General features: G+C 39.1%; 1 protein-coding gene across 3 annotated transcripts in view; it reads right to left on the reverse strand.

Annotated features, from left to right (window-relative positions):
• The window catches only part of Cpq (carboxypeptidase Q), a 449,500-nt gene that overhangs the window by 44,750 nt on the left and 382,909 nt on the right, over positions 1-21,841 (reverse strand). The gene's annotated exons all lie outside the window — the stretch shown is intronic.

Consider the following 21,841-nt stretch of genomic DNA (forward strand, 5'->3'; position numbering starts at 1 on the left):
CTAACATAGAATCAAATCAGTTCTGTGTTCTTTATTTTTGGGTTTGAAAGTAAAGGATTAATCGCTAAGTGGTCTTCTATCCAGCCAGGAACACTGGGGGATTCTGAATCCCTGATGTTATTAGCCACAAGAGTGGCAGAATCCTGAACCTGGAATCTTTATGATGGCCTTTGAATAATTTTTGCAAGATGGGGGTCAGAATACCTTAAAATATAGAGCTGGGTTATATTCAAGTTTACAAAACATATCATAAACTCTCTGTGTGTTTATTTTCTAATAAATGTTTACTCAATGGATGTTTTATACGTGACAATATTTGAGATTTCTTTTCATTATAACCTCACAGTAAAGTTGTCAGGAGAGTTGGCAACCTTTACCTCAAAACTTCCTCAGAGGCTGCCATGATCAGGTGCTTCTAGCAATGAGAACCTAAGAGTCACACATGGCCAAACAAGCCAAAGGCCAGTTTACAATCACCAACTGAGCTAGAAGTCAGGGGGAAATGCTAGTGTCAAAGGTTGTGAGCAATCAAACCATGAGAATCAAGTCATGAGTTCTACGAATGCACACTGACATGGCTTAGTTTACTCTTCTGTCTGATTTTAGAGATAAAAAACTGGAGTTCAGAAATGCTGAGTGATCTTCCTAAACACAAACTAAATTTACAAGCAGAAACTAAAAGGAAACCTTTGATATCATCATGACTTAGAGACACCAGTTATTTGGCAAGTTTTATGTGCCAGAGAGGCTACTAGGTGCTTAAATATATGACTAATAATTACCACAAAAAACCCTACAAGGAACACTGTGGTCCTTAGTTTGTAGAGGAACTGAAGTCAGAGAGACCGTCAGCAGATGCTGGGAGGGCCCATTTCCACCCTTTGCCACTTAGGGATCCTTACAAGAAACTGGCTGTTCCATGGCTTCCCAGGGCTTCTTGGCCTGCATGAGGGGGGGCCTGCAGGTGTTGGAGATGGTGTTCCTGTGTGAGAGCTTCCTCTCCAGTGGTGATACACCTCTGAGGCATGTTCTACACTGCGTTCCAGATCCCAGAGGTCACTTGGTGGCCCATCCAAGCAATCTGCTTGCTAAGTGGCTTCTCTTCATTTTCTCACTCATTTCCCTGTTCCCTGTCAGTGCTTCCCAGAGTTACCTTTCAAGTAAATTACCTCAAATCCTTGTCTCAGGAAACGTTTTTGGGGAATACACCCAGAAGTACATCATCGAATTTTTCCAAGGTTGCAGAGTTAGTATGTGAACCCAGGTTTGAGCTTTAGGCTTATATTCTTCTATTCTTCTCTAGCCAATAATATTGCTCAATTTGATAATACCTTCTTTGCTGGACAAGTGGAGATAAGATAAAGGGGGAAGGGGAGATGATATGGAAAATACTTGATTTTCCTAAATGATAAGTTTCTGAAGCTGTCATGTCCTCAGAGTTTACATTCAGTACTCTGTATAATAGAAATACCAAGCCCATTATTTAGTAATGTTCAAAAACTTAATTAGTCAATGTGGTAGACTGAATAATGGACCCAAAGGTGTTTACATCCTCATCCCCAGAGACTGAGTGTTACCTTAGTCTTACTTGGCAAAGGGGACTTTGCAGGTGTTATTATGTTAAAGATTTTGAAATGGGGGACTCATCCTGGATAATCGGGATATTCCAATGTAATCACAAAGGTCCATGTAAGAGGAATCTAGAAGGAATTGGAGAAGAAGGCAATGTATGATGGAGGCAGAGACTGGAGTGTTGAACTCTGAAGATGGAGGAAGGGGCCACCAGGCATTAGAAACTGAAAAATGCAGAAAAATGGACTCCCCAGAAGAAATTGTCCCCGCTAACACATTAACTTTAGCACATTGACTTTTCAGCTTTAGAACTGTGAAATTTGTATTGTTTTAAGCTATTAGATTTTCGGTGATTTTTTTTTTTTTGCGGTAGCAACAGGAAGCTAGTGCAGTAACTAAGAGTCACTAGGGATAATAGACATTAACTATCCAGTCCTTGCCATGTCTAGACACCATGTGGGCATCTGGCTCAATCTCCCATCAATCTTTTTGAGGAATTATTTTTAATCTCATTTTATCGTTGAGGAAGCAGATTTAGAGATGTTCAGAATTAACCTTAAATCACACAGTCAATAACTGAACTCAGGTCTTTGGTAACCCAAACCATGTTCTTAATGAAAATACTAAAACCTAAATCCTTAAAACTTCAGATGAAAAGAGGTAAGGGGAAGGATACCCATTGCCAAATGCTGTGGAAGAGCCCACCTTCAATCACGTTGGAGAAACAAGAAGCAGCAATGAGCACAATGCCCCTGTTAATGCAAATAGCTCTGGCCCTCACCCTCCTCCCATTATAGACCTTCTTCTTTATTCTCTTCTAAATTCTGGAAAAGGGCAGCTTAATCTGAACAGAGATGCTTGGACAGAAATGATTTAGTAATTCAGTGTTTTGATTTCTAAAGTCTTCTTTCTTCCAGCTTTAATCAGGAATTGAGCCCACAAGAAATTCCCCCAGCAACTTTCTTTGAAATCAGAAATGGCTTTGCAAATCCAGAAAGAAACACATCCCTTTTACTTTGTTTAAGGTTTGAAGGCATTTTCATTTTTAAAACAAAGGAAAAGCTCAAGAGAGCACATTAATTTTACAATGGAGCAGGATTTGACTGGTTCCTATGGCTAGATCTTACCTCCCCAACTACACCATACTGTATATTATTCCAAAGAAGCAAGTAGACCTTTCATATCTGTTTTCTCCTAACACCCAACATAAGATGAATTATTGAGAGGGGGAATTGGACCAGTCAGATGAATAAATAACAAAGGGCCAAATGAATGAAGAAAGCAACATGTAAGAAGGAAGGTTAAGACAGTATTTTCATATAAGTTTTATACTTATGTATTACCAATCATCCGCACTTACACATTTGCAGGCCATTAACACTGAAAGGGCATTTCTTTGTTTGAAACTATATAGAGCCATCCTTTACTCTTGCATAATAAGTGGGTTTTATTTTTCCTGTAACAACTCTGATTTATTGATATTGACTGCTCTGAGCTCTATACCTCAAATCAAGATTCAGTTGGGAAGAATATGTGATTGATCAGTGATACCTGCTTAGTACCCAGAAGGAGTACTGTATGTGCTGAAACTGTCTATGCAATTTGATTGTGTGCAGAGCATACTACCCAAATTTGTTTTAAGACAATGCATCATCTCCAGAACCATCTCTACTCTATGAATACACAGTTTTACTTTCTGTTTCTTCAATGGTTTCTTTAACATGACAACCAGCAAATCTTACTTTATGCTTTTAGAGGTACTCAGAAACACTGATTTTAATTTGAGAATCTATTTGAAAAGAGGTTTAAATCAATGTCAAATTTCTCTGAAGATGAGGAATATCATATTTGCAAAGAATCATCAACAATAAAGCTTTGTCTAACATTCCTTAGCAACACAAGTGTGGTTGAGCATTATTCCTTTCCTGACTCAGTGCATGAATAGATTTTTACTTCCCACATTCTAACTTTGTGAAATGAACATGTACAATTCATAATAATTTAAATTGATCCCACAAATTTAACTGAAACTCATTTCTAATATTTACTTAGGATTTTTTTTTTTGGTATCAGGGATTTAACCCAAAGATGATAAACTACTGAGCAATATTCCCAGCCCTTTTTATTTTTTATTTTTATTTTGAGCCAGGGTCTCACCAAATTGTTTAGCCTTCCTAAGTTGCTGAGGCTATCTTTGAACTTGTGATCCTCCTGCCTCAACCTCCTGAGCTGCTGGGATTTTTAGGTGTTCACCACCATGCCCAGCTCATTTCTAATATTTATTTAGGACTCTTTAGAGAAATTTCCTACTTGTCTTATTTGGAAATTGTCAATAAGCAATCAATCACTAGATTTCATTTTTTCCCTTATTTTTTCCCAGACACACATCCTGGGGCCATTCTACAAACCATTTTCCCTACTTTAAGAGAACCACCAGAATCAAAAGGCCAAGCAGAATGTGATGAGTACCATCAATACCAACAATGATAACACCATCTTTTAAATAGCTCTTCAAGTGGATAACTTTTCACCTTATAATATCTTCCTGGTTTTATTATATGTAGGTACTATATGTTATTCCCAATTTATAGATAGTAAATAGGGGTTCTTTATCAGTTATTGAACAATGGCACAGCCAGGACACAAATCTAGAAGTCATGTTCAAGTTCATTCTCCATGCCTGACCTGCTGGTTTCTATTACTCCATCCACCATGTGATTATTCAGATCAGTCAAATCCTCCTTCCCACTGCATCATGCTCAGTCCATCCTCTGTTACTTCCCTCATCTGCTCCTTACCTGGTCCTGCCACTCTTCGCTATAAGTTTTCATGGCTCAGATCAACTCACAAAGGCTTCATTATTCTATTTGACCTCCTTCTGTTCTCACATCTGTAATACTTGATGGTATAGTGCTGTGTGCAGTTTTATCCTCATTCATTCAACAAATAATTCTTGAGGATTCTATCATTTTCCAGCATATTCAAGGCACTAAGGATTTACCACCAAATAAACCTGCCTCTCATAGAGCTTACTTTCCCGCTGGGGTTCCAGCTTCTAGTGTTCATGTCTGGGCTTTAATCTCCTTGACAATAATAGCCATACTCTTATTTTCTCCATGAAGGACAATGTAATTGCATTGCTGTTCAGTTTATCCCTGAGTAAATAAGTGGTGGTCTTGGTGGTGTCGGTGAACAGCTAGCTGATATCGGGGGGCCATACATGTAAACATACTGGAAACACTAGCTCCATTCTTCCATAGATTTCTAACTCTAGAAAATCTGCATCACTGTTCAGTAAGGTACTTTAGGAATTCTCTAGGAGGAAACTTGTAAAGGAATTATAAGGAGGAACTTCCTGGAGACTAGTTTCCTGTTTATGCTAAAGCAAGATCTAAAATATCTATTTCTCAGAGATATTCCAGGAAAGTCTCACCACACTTGGGAACAACTTAAGAGGTTTTGAATTATGGCACTCATTAATATGTTTTTCTCTTCTTTAATCCTTTGCTTGAGGACAACTAGAGCTTCCCTTACAACATTTCAGACGTGGTGGGAATTTAGCACTAGGAAAAACTTCTTCCCCAGAAAAACATATTTTCAGAATTTTTACTATAACCCAAATGAGCAAGGGTGGAGTTGAGCCCATCAAAACAAAACACCTGTCTCCTCCAAGTCTGGTAGAAAATGATCAGAGGAGGAGTTGAGGGACTTCTTCCAGAAAATTCATCTTGGGAAATTTGGCATCTGGAAGAAAAACATCTCTTTGTTTTATTAAATTAAATTTACATTTAACAGGCCTAAGTCAGTCTTTCCCACAAAAAACTTCTCTAAATTTAAATGCTAAACACACACACCCCTTTGGATCATGGTGAAATTTAGCTTATGTGTCTTTGAGGAATTATAGGATTCCAATGGCTGTTGCTGGGGTCTGATTTGCATAAATTCTTTTTTTCCCCCTTATGGAAGATGTGTGAAAGGGAACCTGGGGATATTGTGCATTCTCCTAGTTACCGAAGAGTCTTCTTCCTCCACAGGTACATGGTTGGCCTGCCCAGGTTAATTTGTGTCATGTCTTAGAATACAATCTAAAAACAACTTTAATAATACGAGCAAGAGTATGCTTCTGGGCTATGTTACCTAGACTGATCTCTCAAAATTAATTTTAGGGAGAGTTGCAGAAGGTTTGGAAACAGAGTGTCTCTGGAGGGAACCACTAGAGAGTTGTTGTCTATAGCTGGTGTGGAAAGTGAAGGACTCAGGATAAGCTCGAGAGGGAGAAAAGCAGAGTTGATATTAGGACATGCCACGGTAGAAGAGGCCCCCCTAGATAGGGCATCTGGGGTAAAGAGACTGTCTCCGTCTCCCCATAATATAAGACAGTGCACCTTAATTACTGTTCTTGAACTAAATTAAATGGGAAGCAGCTACAGAAAGATGATCAAGGAACAAGTGGATGGCATACAGTTGGGAAGACCTGACCACCTCTGTATCCCCAGCTTTCTCCACCAACTTATTATGAGACCCCTCTAGATATCTGGGAAGGGAGAGGAGACTTTGAAACTTTCAAAATAATCAGAATAACTAGAATAATAAGGGGAGAAAGACTGTAACAGAGATAAGTGATTTATAAATCATTGTATTTTTTTTCCCTTAATACCCTTCCTGATTCCATTGAGCTTAGATGGAGCATGTAACTTTTTCTGGTCAATGGAATTTAGGCAGAGGTTATGTGTGAGGCCTTACAGTCAGGCTCTGAGGGCTTACAACACAGCAATGCCAGTTGATAGAAGAAGTCTTGGAACTTGAGGAGTTGTGAGGTAGACAGTCCCTCCCCTAAAGCACTCTCTCAGACTGAGCCCACTGCATTGTGAAATGGCTGAAGACTAAATGTTTTAAGCCACTGAGATGGGGCTATTACGTAGTTGTTAAGATTATTTACATTAATTAAATTTTGTGTTAGTTATAGGGACCTTGACCTCTCTTATTCCTGACAGAAAGTAAGAAGAGAAAATAAGAGTTATAATCACAGGCATATTTACAATTGTGTACACTGAATCAGAAATGCAATTTATTAAGCATCTTCCATATGCAAAGCATCAAAAAATAACATTCCAGGCATTTAAAAACAATTCTTTGTATATTTATAAACGAAAAGAAGAGAAAATAAGGTTGACATATTCATCAAGAAGTCATGTCAGAGTTGGCCATTACCAACCTCAAGTTGTTTATGACCATTAATTATTTTCCCTAAGTAAATGTATCCATAAAATATTCTTTTACTTAAAAATATAAGGGAACAGATTCATCAAATAAAAGTATTTGCTGTCTTCTGAGAAGGAGAAGGGTCAAGGGCACTGAGCTGCTTTCTGGGCAGGAGTTACACAACTCTGTGGTTTAAGAAAAGAGTACTGACAACCCTTTCAAGACAATAACTATACTGTGTTCAAACACGAAGCCCCAGGACAGCAGGACACTCTCCTGATCTGTTAAGTGACCACTCCACAGGTTCAATGCATTGCCACAGAAGTGGCTGTGTTTAGAAGACACTGACTAATACAGGAATGGACTGGGTTCTAGGAGGGAGGCATATGATATGCCAGTTTATACTTTTCCTGGGCTTTACCTCCTTCCTGCCATAGATGCCCTCACAGCAAAGCAAGAGATTCTGGGTCAAGAGGGACTGTACTCTTTTTTTTCCTGTAGACAAAAGGTTCTGCTGGACTCAGGCCTTTGTTTTACTCTTGCCATGAAGCAAGGTCATAAGATGTTGTTGTTAGATTCCCTGCAAGCAACCCCGAAACCCATGCAGTGCTCAGCCCTCTGCCACCCTCACCCACTGGGACTCCATTACTCAGGCACATGTCTGAGGCTCTATCCTCCTAAATGACTTTCCTGAGCATTTCTCAATCTGTTTAAAACTTCTCTTTTCAATTTTCAATGCGCTTGTAAGTTTTAGCATTTATAATATTTTTCCTAGTTATTTAGTTATGTTCATATCTTATTCCCCTTTCTAGGAAGTAAACTTGAGGGAAGAGTTCTGTTTTATTCAAAGGCTGAATTTCAAACAATGAAAAGTATATTTATAATGACTATGTGGATTTGCCATTCCAGGCTGTATCTCATAGAGTAACAGAAATAAGTTAGTGTCAGAACATGAATAATATTTATTTATCTTTTTAGCCTTTGGAGTACAATTCCACATGCACAAATTCTGGATCTGCTCCACCAACTCAAAAGCTATGTGAATTGGCCAAGGTACTTATCTCTCTCAGCTTTAGTTTCCTCACCTATTAAATGAGATTAGTAATAGGATTATAATGGAAAATATTCAGGAAGTTCCTAGCACACAGAACTCAATAAATGTAGTTATCATCATCATCACCATTATCCTCACCACCAAAATCATTTCACTGGAAAATTGTAGATGATTTTTGTTATTTTAAACAGAAATGAAACCCGAATGCCTTTAGAGTTAAGAAAAGTAATGTAAGTAAGAAAAGTAAAATTGAGAACTTGTTGGTAAGAAGAGCAAGTGGCCAATCACAGCACAGTCTGATGAATGCTGTTCTAGGACTACCCTGGAGACAGAGGAAGAGTCCAAGACACTAAAGGTAGGGACACAAGCAAAAATGGCAGCAATAATGATTGCAACATTTCCTATCCGATCCAAATATGTTAAGAAGCTACTGGCAGCAGGGCCTTTAAAGACAAGTACAAATTAGCCAGAGGGACCAGAAAGGAAGACTGTTAAAAGCAGAGGAGGCAGAATATGAAATGAATAATGGTGAAATAATTGGGTAACTTTAAGAAACTTCCAGTAGGATGTTAGATGGCAAGAGAGGAGTCCCCATGGAAAACTGGTAAAGGGTCAGGCTGCAGAGATTGGCAGATAGAGGCTGTGCTCAAGAGTTTGCCTTGAAAGTATTGGGAAGCTACATTTTAGAAAGATACCCAGCAGAGGTGAAGTGTTGAGGACTCAGTGTGCTGTAACTAAGGCACCCGCACAATGACCAATGGAGAGGCTTCGTTTATGAGGGCTGGAGTGATGTGTCTCAGTGACAGATTGAATGAAGAAGGCCAAGTGAGGAATAGAGGTCCAAATGAGTACCAAGCTTCAGCTTCAAGGGACCAGGCAGTAATTCCTAGAGACAGGTTGGAGAGGGGTGAGATAAAAGTTTGGTTTGGGGCATATTTAGTTTAAGTACCTACAGGATTTCCAAGTGGTAACAGCAGCTATGTGGGATATAACATTTGTAGATATAGATTTGGAAATCTGTAGAATTAGCTTCCAGGGTTGGCAAGCTGAATAAGAAGAGTCCAAGATGCAACATATCAACACTTAGTGGTCAGGAATAAGGACCGGAGACTCAAAAGGAAAGGAGAAAGGGGGTTCAAAAATCCCAGGAGAGGAGGGTACAGAAACCAAAGATGTACGATGCTCCTTCACTTATGGTGGGGTTAGGTCCTGATAAACCCTTTTTTAGGTTGTCAAAATGCATTTAACACACCTACTTACCCAACACTGCAGCCTAGCAACATAGTACACTGTAGATATCATTTTCCCTTGGGGTCCTCTGGCTGGCTGGGGGCTGCTGCTTGCTGCCAGAGCTCAGCACTGAGAGCGAATTTGTACTGCATATCCCTAGCTCAGGAAAAGGTCAAAGTTCAGAATGCAAAGTGTGATCTCTACTGAAGTCTTATTACCCTCACACCATCATGAAGTTGAAAGGTCATACAGGTTGAAAAGTTGTAAGACAGAGGTGCTCTGTGAAAGGTTTCAAGATGGTGGTCAACCATGTTAGTGCTTCAGAAAAACCGAGGAAGGAAAGGAGAGAATGGGCCCATTTGCTTTGGCCCAAAGCAGGACCTTTGAGTTCATACAAGGACTTTGAGGCCTAGAGTTTTGTAGACTGCTCAGGTGGAATTCAGAAGAGGAAGAATCAGTGAGAGAGGAAATACTTATCTGGAAGAGAAGGAGCCAGAGAGTCATGGAGTCAAGTGAAGGCATTATGTATATTTACAGGAGAAGACAAAAAATATTTTATATTTTGAAGGAAAGACTTAAGTGAAGACAGAGAATTGAATATATAAGGTAGAAATAAGAGCCAGTTTGAGGCACTTGAGGACATAGACAGAATAGAACCTAGAATATGGTCCTGGATGAGATGAGGGACACATGTCCTATTGCATCTGAAAGGAAGAGTGGAAACAGACGGTGGGATGGACTTGGCTGGGGTGGGCAGGGGTGGGGGATGATGCTCTACAGTGTGCTATGTTGCTAGGCTGGAAAGCTGGGGAATGACATCAGTGGTGACAGCTTGGGCAAGGAGCTGACTGAGGACACACAGCAGGATTATGAGACTTCAGTGGGGGCCAAGTTAAAACTGGAGGCTATGACTTTGGAGTGGCACCAAGGTAGTGTGTATGTGACTTTCCCAAGCAGTCCCTTGGCTGGCTGACGTGGACGGGTAGAGAAAGCAGATAAATGAATTGGTCCAAGATATCTGGACCTCTGGGATAAAAGCTCGTGTTGGGAAGTGTTTAGTGATTTCCTCAGCCTGAGATTTCATTATGGGTTGGAACAATTTGCAGACCTGCAAATCATCTGAGATTCTCCCAAAGCTGTGTTGAATACTAATTCATCCAGATAGTGCAACCTGAGAGGGAATTGAAGCCTTTAAACTCAATTCTCTCTTGACACTTGAGAAATGAGTGGAGAATTATGTGTCCAATTCTTAGTCCTTGGAGAGTCAAGTACAAAAGTGTTTTATAAGAATTATCAGAGAAGAATTTTGCTCTCAAAATGCTCATTCTCAAAAGACACAAAAAGAAAAAAGAGAACCCCAGCCCCTTGACAGGGGGCAGGGCTGGCCAAGGGTGTGCCCTACTTTTGTTTGTGATGCAGCAGACCCAATGAGACTCTTACCCTGAACACCAGCTCAGAGGATTTAGGATACAACAAAACAGGACTCTACTATCCCCATTCTGATGCTAGTTATGCCAGAGATGGACTTTTGACTATGACAGAACTTTTTAAAGTAGAAGGCAAAGAAATAACTGGTGGATGGTTTTCCATAAAGATTTTAGACTCTGGTGATTGAACCTCTCAGGAGGCCTCGTCCTTACAAAGAGCACAAGAAGGGGGGAGGGGGTGTCACTGTCCTTCATGTCCAGGTAAGAAACATCAAACAGGAGTTCGATCTCCACGGCTACCTGTGCCACTGGTGTCACAGTGTCACAGCTAGGTTCTCCTCACTCTTCTGGAGGAAGGCTCCCTTTCACCTAGCTGGTTCTGTAGAAGTGCCTTTTAGGAAATGAATGTATCCCCTCAGACAATGGCTTCATTCTGTGTTTATATGAAAATGAACACTTTAGCCTTTAAACCTTATGATTCTGAGGACAACACAGCTGACAGCAGATTTCTGGCAGATTTCAGAGGCAGTAGATGTTAAAACTAATCATTGCATTGCACAGTTTTCTACTGGAGTTTTCATCACACATATTTTCCCCTTAGTTATATAGCAAAAAAAAAAAAAAGAAAGAAAGAAAGGATTCTTCTGAAACAATAGCTGGTCCTTTATGTTAGCAGCCCATGTTTTCAGTGCTATGTGTCAAATAGGTGCAACAGATTCATAGGTAAGTACATACAGACAGTCATAAATAATGCCGTGGAAGGAATCATGGGCTTTGCTGGTGATTGGTTCTAGAGATATTCAGGATAATTCAGCCTCTCCAAGTATGGTAAGAAGTTCAAATGAGCCTGATATTTTCTTTCTCTCAAACTCTTCTCAGTCTCCTCCCTCCCCACCATCTCTTGTGGACTTAGGCCACCATTTCCTTCCTTACAAATTCCTTACTGATCCACTGTTTCATGGGAGAAGTCTTTCTTTGCTCTCAAATTTGTTTCTAAATCCCCAAATGTTCCCAATGTATAGGTTCCTAAATGCTAAGGACATGTACCTTGAAATTAGATCAATAGCTCATAAATGAACAATGGCAAAGCTGAAGATTAATTTTTAAAAATAGCAACCACAAAGAAAACCTGAAATGCTCACCATGAAAAATCATACTGCCCTGAAACTGATTTTATACTACAAAAATATTTGATCGAAAAGAAGAAGAAACCAGCCCCTGGCATCCGGGAATTAGCCTGACATTTACAGGTAGATGTCAGTATTATTAAAGAAGCCCTGCCAGACACACACCTAATCTTGTGGAACGCCAGCATCAGACAAGGTCACTCTGCAACTGTGACAGAGTGAGTCAAAGCAAGCCACTTCATAATTTTGTGTAAGCTTAGGAAAAAAAAAAAGCCACTATCCCAACCACCAAGTACTAAACATCCCCTTTCTGAGTAATACGAGTGACTATTGCTTCTTTAACAATTACAGCATCAGCATCTATCTGATTGTCCCTTCCTACAGGTGCAATTTATTAAGATACCTAGTCATAGAATTGTCCCTGCTTCCTGATAGCACCAATATAGAGCAAATCTCTACTTCTCTGGACTCTCGCCTAACCCTCCTAGAAGTGAGACCCACATCCTCTAGGACTCTCTAACACATTTTCTCTGAGATGCCTCATGACTCCCCAGGTTGCGTGTCCTCCAGCATTGCTACTGCACTGGGTAGTAAATCTAACTTGTTCAACCACAGGGGCATTCTGGGTCCTAGACAAAGCATAGGTTCGGGAGGGCATGGACTTTGGATGCTCTGTTCTGATGTGGATAAATACCAGAGCGTTTGGAGAGTTTGAGGTAGGCAAAACAATGAGCAAAGTTTCTCTAGCAAGAGATGTGTCTTTGCCCAAATTCTCATTCTGAAGAACTGCTTGAAAACTCTCCCCTACTCAGCTCCTTCTGCTCTCAGATGAGGTCTTGGATAGAAGCACCCACACACTGACTCATTACTAGGAGGGTTTTGTGGTTGAACCTGACTTTTTATCCCACACGATACCCCAGGCTAGCCTCAGCAGCTGGTATTTATTTTCAGCAAGTCAAATATGGTTGACCTCCGGGTTCTGAGTATGGGAAATGTAATATTTCCAAGGACGCCCTGTTAGAGGGTGGTTCAGGAAACATGACACTTAATCTGCCATCTCTGTATCTTTTATAGAAATGAATGGAGACAGGATGAAGGAGACAGGATGAAGGTAAAGGACACAGTTATGGGGAAAGTCTCAGAGGAAGTGGTTTCACAAGCCATCATCTCAAATGGAGGGAAATGATTATAAAACACAAAGAAAGAAAAATGCTGGGTTTCCTATTTGTGTTTGGTTTCTGGAAATCTGTTACTTATGTAACTACACCTCCATGTAGAAATTGGCTTATTTTTATAAGTTGTGCCTCAACGTTTGTCAGAGCATTGGCATTATGTGGGTAGGAGGCGAAGATGATTATCTCCACTCACAGGCTAGCAGAGCGAGTCGTGGTAATGAGTTGCACAATACTGCTGGATCCTGAGCAACGGGGCCCTGGAACTCACTCTGTCTTCTGTTCCAGAATGTCTCTGCATCTGCCAAGCTGCTGTTCTCAGGGAGTGGCCTCATTGCTTTCCTTGTGGTCCTGAACCTGATCATATTATTAAACATGGAAAAAATACTGCCTAGGTCATGCAATTCAAAAGTGGTTACAATAGGTCATTTCCATGAGTGAAATAGGGTCCCAGCAACCTCAAAAGATGGTGTGCAGATGCCCTGCATCTTCATCATCAGGGAAACATAGGGAAAATGAAGATTCTGAGGCCCACCCCAGACTTACTACATTAGTATTTGGGGTGTGGGACTCGGGAATCTGCACTTGTACCAAGCTTTACAAGAGACATTTAAATATTATTGGTCCAAGGATAGGTGTTTCCCAAAAGCCACTTCATGTTAGAGAAGGGATCAATACTTCGTTCTCCATCCATCCTAAGTTCAGAGGAACAGAGTTGGTGGTCAATGTTTAAATTAGGAGTCACCAAACAAAATTTCAGAAGAGACCTTTTGGAAAAACCAAACCAAACCAACTGAATAACAACAAAAATACCACAGATCTTAAGAAGAAAGAGATCCAGAGATTTTTCAGATTCTCTTGCAACAAAGCTACTGTTTTTATGCCCACAGGAGAAAAAAAAACACACAAAACTGTGTCTTATAGTAGATGAAAAGGAATCAGCAGATTATTCTGATAACAGCAGAATTTGCAGCTTGAGGTCTGGCCTTGATTGAAGGAAAGACTATGGACTATACCCCATCACAGCAATGCAGCGAGGCCTGTGCTTTGGGGAAAGACACGAAGACACAGTAGGAGAAATAGAAGCAGGACAATTTTCTTAATGGCAACAGCTGCCTAGGCATTTAAAGAGTGGTAATATTATAATTTCTTTCTTTCTTTCTTTCTTTCTTTCTTTCTTTCTTTCTTTCTTTCTTTCTTTCTTTCTTTCTTTCTTTCTTTCTCTTTTTTTTTTTAAATAGAAGGACCATCTGTAAAAGTTATTTCAAGCATGGCTTGGACTTCCTATTTTACAGCTAAGCTATTTCTTTTCTCTCTGGATATGTAGTAGTTTTAATTAAGCTGTTCTTTCAAGCTACCTATAGCTAAAATTAGTCACGTTTGATAAAAATAATGCTATAAACCAGTTGTATCATTAAAAAAAAGTATCATTAAAAAAAACACAGACCACATGTTCTGAATGCAAAAATCTCCCATAGACTGATAAAGATCCCACAAGGAAGTGAGGATCCCATGTAGCAGAGATTCTAAGAGAGTCATTTGCTACCAGCCGCTCTAGCACTTACGTCTCAATTATTCTCATTTTCACTGCTGAAATGGGTAAGTTTCAGTTCTTCAACAACTGAGTAACATTGGAAAACTCATAGTGAAATCACATATGCTGTTTTTTTTAAAGCTATTCTAGGTTATACAATCTATAATAAGGTAAGCAATTTGTGTAAAATTTCTTTTTAGAAAAGCCTCATTTGGGACTTAAAAATGTAGTACATAGAACCAAACAACTTGTATTGAATGAAACCAATGGTCATCTTGAACACAGATGTTTAAAATCTGCTACAGATGCATGAATCAAGGAATATAGCTCTTTAAAAATTCCATTGATCAAAGATGAAACATTTATAGTCTTACCCCACTAGCAGCTTCACAACTAGCTTGGTGAAAAGTAACTATACTTGATGAAATTTACTACCACTGTTTACATCACTACCATTTCTTCTTCGCCATTTGTATTTTGAGGACACACAGAAAGTGTGAAATATGTTAAAGAGGTACTTTCTCTTTCAAAAACATATTAATGAAGAAAGAGGGTGAAAAAATAGCTCATTCTTTCTCATTTCTTTTTGCTTTTAGCTTTGGTTTGGATGTAAAATGTTTAATAACTGGAAATATTTCTTGATAATCAAGAAATATTTCCAATATTATGAACTGTGCTTGTATATCACCAGAATAAATAATTTAGAAATATTACAATTTGATCAGGTGCTCTAAATGTATAACTCCTTTAAAAAACAGATACTATAAATAGGCATTTTAAAACCAGATACAGACTGTGAATATAAAATATCTCATGTTAGCAATAACCTTTTGTGTTTTTTTAAGTGAGATCTTTTCAAATTAATCTTTCAACCCTATTATTGAGAAATCCCAGTTCTTGTCAGTTCTCAGATTTAATGACAGCCTTTTGCATTTGTGATATCGAGGATTAGAACAAGGTAATGAATGCACAAACTTGGTCTAATTTAGCTTACCTTCAGTTCATGAAATTAATGCAACTGGATTCCTAATGGAAAAGCTTTTTAAATTTAAAATTCAGTTTTGGATTTCTTAATTTACTATTCAAGATGTAATGCAAATTATCATTATAACAAAGATTCAAATAAAGAGAAGAGCTCAGCCCTCTTCAGGGTGGTCACGACTGCCTGAGAGGTATTGCTTCTTAGGTGGGGAGACCCATGATCTCAGCAGCCACACCTAGGACAGGTGTGTGGGGTGCTGTGGCTGCCTTCCTGTGCTAGGAGCCACAGGCCATCTTGATTCCCTTTTGATTTTTCACCGTGCAAGGCCATTCCTTCTGTCCCATGTAATTTACAGCCATTATCACAGATATTAGATGTGGAAAGACTTGGCAGGTCACCTAATTCCCCAGCCCTTCACACAGAATGCCCCTGTTGAATATTTATGAGGCAGTCGTTAGCAGGCGCCTGTGGAAGCCAGCCTATTAGCCATCCCGGTCATTTACTATGACCTAGGGGTGCAAACAACATCAAATAGAGCCTTAAAACATAACTATAAATGGAAAAATAAATAACAAAGGTATGCGTATTCTGGACGTTCGACTAATTGTCCAATAAGGGGGTTCATTAAAAACTCTCATGAAAACTAGATTCCTCTTCTGTGGGGATGAGCTGAAAGGACTCTGAAGGGTACCTAGAGGTGGCTTTCTTTCCTTTTGTGTTAGAAAAATCTCAAGACAGGCTCTTCCCACACCAGACATAGGTCACACCTCAAATGCCATCCTGAAGGATTCTTGATTTAGCTATCCTCAATTTAATTACTGTGAGACAGTCAGCACAGCACATATTTGATTAACGTAAGACAACATGCTTAGTATTCTTCTGAGACTCTGAGTTTTGAGACATGTTAAGCTGGTGACAAAGCGGAAACTGGAGAGAAGAGCAGCATTATTTGATGTATGGGATAATTTAAACACAACTCCAGATAAGTCAGCTCCCAGGTGGATTTCTGTGGTGAGTTTGGGTGCGTGTCTTTGATGAGTCAGATTGCACTGACTGCAAAGAAGTGGCCACTCTGCTGTTCTCAACATAATCTCAGGGATGAAAAGACAGCCAAGAAGGAAAACAGCAGGTTTCAGCTCTGACCACCTCATACTCCTTAGGTCTTAGCCCCAGTCTCCTCATCCAGAAAACACAGACAGCAATATATATGCATATGGATGTTAAGAGGAGTAGAAAAAATAATGCATAGTCATGTATGTGGCACATTGTAGGTCTTCCACAAATCTTAGCTTCCATTTCCCTTCCATCTTTACTTAAATGTTCATTTCTAGAGGATAAACTTCTGAGGTATTCAGCAAAAATGTTATTTCAGGTAAATATGTATGGCCCTAAATACAAATTTTCAAAATATTTCTAACTCATTGAACAGTAGAGCAGCCTTTTTAAGTGCTAAGCAATTAAAATTGCTTCCTTCACATATCCTTGAGTTTAATAGCAAATGAATGCTAAATTTAATGCTGGAGAAGAGACACACTCATCCTGTTTTTTTTTTTCCATTTGAAGGACAAGGCAGCCTAAAATTTAACAGTTTCCCCTCTTCTGTAGAATCCTCAAAGCCCCAAGATGCTCCTTTTCAGTAAACACTAAAGAATTTGTAGGTCATTTCCACTTTTCCCCAATATGCTGGTAATTCATTTAGATATGAAGGATAATCAAGCATTACAACACACTTGATATTTGAAGTTTAAGAAACATCATTAACCACCATGGATGAAACTACCATTATCTTTAACCTCAGTCTCAATCTCTTTTTCTCCTAGATATTTTTTTCAGCCATTAAATAACTTCTTCAGGTAGCTCTTTTAGTAGAATTCATTTAACTATCCATAATATTAATAAGAGATCCTCACAATTGCAAAAAGCAGCACTTCTCACTTAAATGTAAAAAAAAATAACCTTCTGATGGTTATGCATACCTAATACTAAACATGTGCATGAAAATGGGAAAAATGCTCAATGATTTCAAATATACCAGGTATTAAGTTAGAGAAATGAAATCCTTGGATAGATGACTTGAAGATTTCAGCTCCACTTTTCCAGGTGTTAGATACTCCTGAATAATATGGCTTAAGATGAACTGCTATATGTTTACTAGTCAGGAAGAGATTTTAAAAAGGGCCTAGCTGCAGAGAGGGTCCCAACAACATCATTACATGCAATATCATATTAAGAAATCTGACCTGACCCTTGACAGAAGAACATGAAGGTATGAAGTCAGAACTAAATTCAAAGAACAGAAAAAGCCAAGAGAAGCCAAGAAATGCACTACTAGCAACAGAAATAAATAAATAGATAAGTAAGTAAATAAATAAATAGCAGCAACTTCCAAGAAAGGTTTGTGAGTAAGTAGAAAAAAATCTTTGTGCCCATTATTGTATGGTTCCTTTTTGGAGAAACACACACACACACACACACACACACACACGATAATAAGGGAAAACAAAAGGAATAACTAGTTCTTTTACAAGGCATATAAACACATTCTCAGGCAAAATTAAACTCTTGAGTTCCAGGACAGTTAAAAATCACACACTTTGTAAATGACCCCAAGGGCCTGTGAACTGAGGCACAGGAGACATACGCCACAACATGAATGGCGTTGCTGTGCCTCTGTAATCGTCACCAGATGTGGTGTGCCAGGAGACGGAAACGCGGCTTCCACTTCACACAGGAGTTCTGGTGACTGACAGGATTGGAGTCTTAGAAAAATGAAGGTTTGATGAATAAGGCATCCTGCTTAATTGTGCTAAACTGTTTAGTTCAAATTTTCATAAATAGATCCAACAGTTGAGAAATAGGAAACTTTTCCTGATTCTCTCAAGAAAAAAAAAAAATTGGAGGGGGATAGGAAGGAAATGAAAGAAGAAAAAGATTATGTTGCCATGGGATACATAAACTGTATAAATCACCCATTTATGCAGCTATATTAGCAGAAATTGAAGTAAAATTGGTTCCAAAACCAGATGTTAAAAAAAATTAAGAAAACGTTCCTTCACTTCCGAGATATTCTCATCAATTTGTTCCCTGTATTTTAGTGATGTTGAAGTGCCAATCTTTTGACTATATAAAATCTCTGGCTCACCTTTATTTATTCATGTTTATTTGACATAGGCATTTTTTGACTATTTCATCTTCTGTTCCTAAAAAGTAAGGTTTCTTGAGTTGACTGGCTCCTTCCTTCAAAATGCTCTTGTTTCATGTGGAGAGTAATGGTGTTTTGATTAAATAGTTTAAACATTAAGAGAGGCTTACAGAGGTAATTATTCCATTTGCAGGCAAGAGACGTGCATACTATATGCTTTATTTTATTTTTTTTATAAATACTACGTTAACATCATTATTTGGGGTGAGGCTTCTGGCCAACAGAGAAGATCCAGTTGTCCATTATGCGTACTTCAGAACTAGATGCTGCTTGTGAGAGCCAGTTAGAGTGCCAGCCTGTGTCCTTGGCCATGTATTTTTACACATTCATTCAGATACTCTCCCCACTGACTCTTATTGACTCATAATCAATGTACTTTGGCTGAATGGGAGCTGCAAAGAGACTTCAAACTCCCCAGTGGCGTCCTTTGAAATAGAAGAGCTAGTAATGTTGGTAATAATTGCCTTTTTTTTCTTGTTTGCTTCCTTCTCTGAAGTGTTGCACCACATTACAGTGAAGTGAGTCAGGTTGCCTTCCTAAGAAAGGTCACACTGAATGAGGACAGTAGCAGGTGGCTTGGAGTGAATGCCGGCAGTGCTTGAACTTGGTCTACTAATCACAAAGTGGGTTAAAGGCCCAAAGGTCAGTTAATGCCAATTTTTGTGCATCCTTTGAAATGTTTCATAGGTTAGTCAAATACACACCCAGTCATCCTCCCTACTGAGTCTAAATACACAAGAGTATGTTCATAACTAGTCCTTTTCAATAACTTTTAAAATATAAAACTTCCCCTCAAACCCTGAAAAATCACTTACTATTATCCATGTAGAGTATAATTGACTTTCAAATACATTTCACTTATCAATTACATTCAATTCTTACAATAGCCCAGAATATATTCCTCTCATTTACAGATCAGGAAACAATCTCCAAGAAATTAAATAACTTGTTAAAAGTGCATTGCTAGAAAGTGATGCCTGCGATCCCAGTGACTCAGGAGGCTGAAGCAGGAGGATCTCAAGTCTGAGGCCAGCCTTAGTAAAAGCAACTCAGCAAGATCCTTTCTCAAAATAAGAAATAAAAAAGGGCTGGGGATGTGGCTCAGTGGTTAAGTGCCCCTGGGCACTTTAATTCTCAGTACTAAAAAGAAAAAAAAATAAGAAAGTGAGAGATCCTATTCCTTTTTCATGACAATTGCTGCCTCTCCACTGTAATTTTTAGGTAAGGGTTTAGGATAATTCAAATGCTAAAGGGTGTCTCTAGGCCTTTTGTCATTGTCCTTCCTCATGGAGACCAACCATACACAGTAAAGTAGCATAGAGGATGTTCTCATAAGTAACTTCACTATGTTTTCCCACCTGTTGGGTAAAAAGAGACTGGGGTGGGAATGATGGGAGAGGACACTTCAGATGCTGGTAATGCAGATTTCTGGGAGCAAGGTAGGAACTGACCCAACTCCTCATCTCCCCAGCAATCTGAGTATCTCAGGTAAACTATACCTGAAAAGTGAACAAATTCTTTTGTTAAAAAATTCATTTAAGAGTATGATTACTATATGGGTCATGAAGAACAGACACTAAGTGTTTTAATTTTAGAGATCTTCTTGCTTGTTTCTGGGATCTTGCTCATCTGACAAGAGACCCTAGGACAGCAGAGATTTTAAGTGTTTTATATATTTTGAATCAGGTGTCAATAGTGAAATTTTAAAGGTAGCTCTTGTACAAATCTGCATGGTAGCACTTCTTTCTACTTTGACTAATCCCTGACCACAGAGATGGACATAGCAGCCATGTTGGGTCACTCTGGTTTTCCCAGCTGAATTGAACAGGATGAATTCCTTAGATCTTCTGTGTTTAAGAGGCTGTAAAGGTATGTCTTGAATTGTCTGTGGTCATAGTTTAGCCTAAGAGGGCAGCTGGTCCCAGAGAATGAAGACAGAATGAGAAAAGAAGTTGGAATGGGAGAGAGAGGGAGGGAGAGAGAGAAAGAACGAGCATGTATCATAACATTATTCAAATGCTGGAATTTGTGAAGTCAGATCCAATTCCAGTCTTCTTGTGGCTTACTTAAATTCCCAATTTTGCTTCAGGTCATCTGAATTGGATTTCTGTCACTTAGAACTAAGAAGTCTAGACTAATATGGAAATTTTGGTTTAGTAACTAAAGTAATAACAGCGACTTGTTCAGTGTTAACTTTGTGCCAAGCATTTTACTTAGATTGTCCTTTAAAAAAATAATTTCATGAAGCACTACTATCCCCATTTTATTTTTTGAGAAATTGAGTTTCCAAGAAGTTAAATGACTTCACTAAGTTTACTCAACTAGAAAGTAGTAGAGGGCTGGGTGCCGTGGCTCACACCTGTAATTCCAGCAGCTCTAGAGGCTGAGGCAGGAGGATCGCGAGTTCAAAGCCAGCCTCAGCAAAAGTGAGGTGCTAAGCAACTCAGTGAGACCCTTTTTCTAAATAAAAAATAAAAAATGGGGTTGGGGATGTGGCTCAGTGGTCGAGTGCCCCTGAGTTCAATCTCTGGTCCCCAAAAAAGAAAAAAAGAAAGTAAGATTCTGAGTCCCTTTCAACATGGCTTCTTGATGGAGGCTCTTAATGTTGACACTATCCTATACACCAGTAGTTCCCAGTTCCGGCTGCATATCAGAATCACCTGGGGTGTTTCTGAAACCAGGTGTGCTTGGGCCCTGTCTCTAAAGCCTCCGAGTTTGCAGACATACAGGGAGAACCATTCACATAGAACAATGGAATTGTGTTCCTGGAGGATGGAGGGCTGGCGGGTAAATAGGTTCTCCATAAATGGTGTTCCCCTTCCACAACTGTTGTGACCCTGCAGCCAGACCACTTAAATCTAATCTTTGGGAGTGGGGCCCCAGCACTGATACATTTTTAAAAGCTCCCCAGGTGACTTTAAAGTGTAGCAGAATGTGAACCATGACTTCAACCAAACGCATATCATGGGTTTATATGTCTGGGTTTACACTAGCACAAAATGAAAAAACTTAAGCTTATGGGGACCATTGAAATGATCCCGCCACGTGACTATAATCATCATGTATGTCAGATAAAATTTGTGAGGAATAGAGTCTGGAAATCACTGAACCACCTGGACAATAGCTCTATCTATTTTCTACTGCATTTTGCAGCATTGTGCTAAGATATTAAAATGATGCCTATTGCATAACCTCATCTGTAAATATGACATTAACAATGATAAATTATTTCTGCAAAAAAGGGAATTTTTAAAAAGGACGTGCCAGCAAACATTTTTCACTTAGGTTTAAACCTCCAACAACTGGATGGTTTTGATTACGGAGGGACTCAATGCCATA

This window comes from Marmota flaviventris, chromosome 15 (assembly GCF_047511675.1).
Source record: "Marmota flaviventris isolate mMarFla1 chromosome 15, mMarFla1.hap1, whole genome shotgun sequence".
In the NCBI taxonomy this organism is placed as follows: domain Eukaryota; kingdom Metazoa; phylum Chordata; class Mammalia; order Rodentia; family Sciuridae; genus Marmota; species Marmota flaviventris.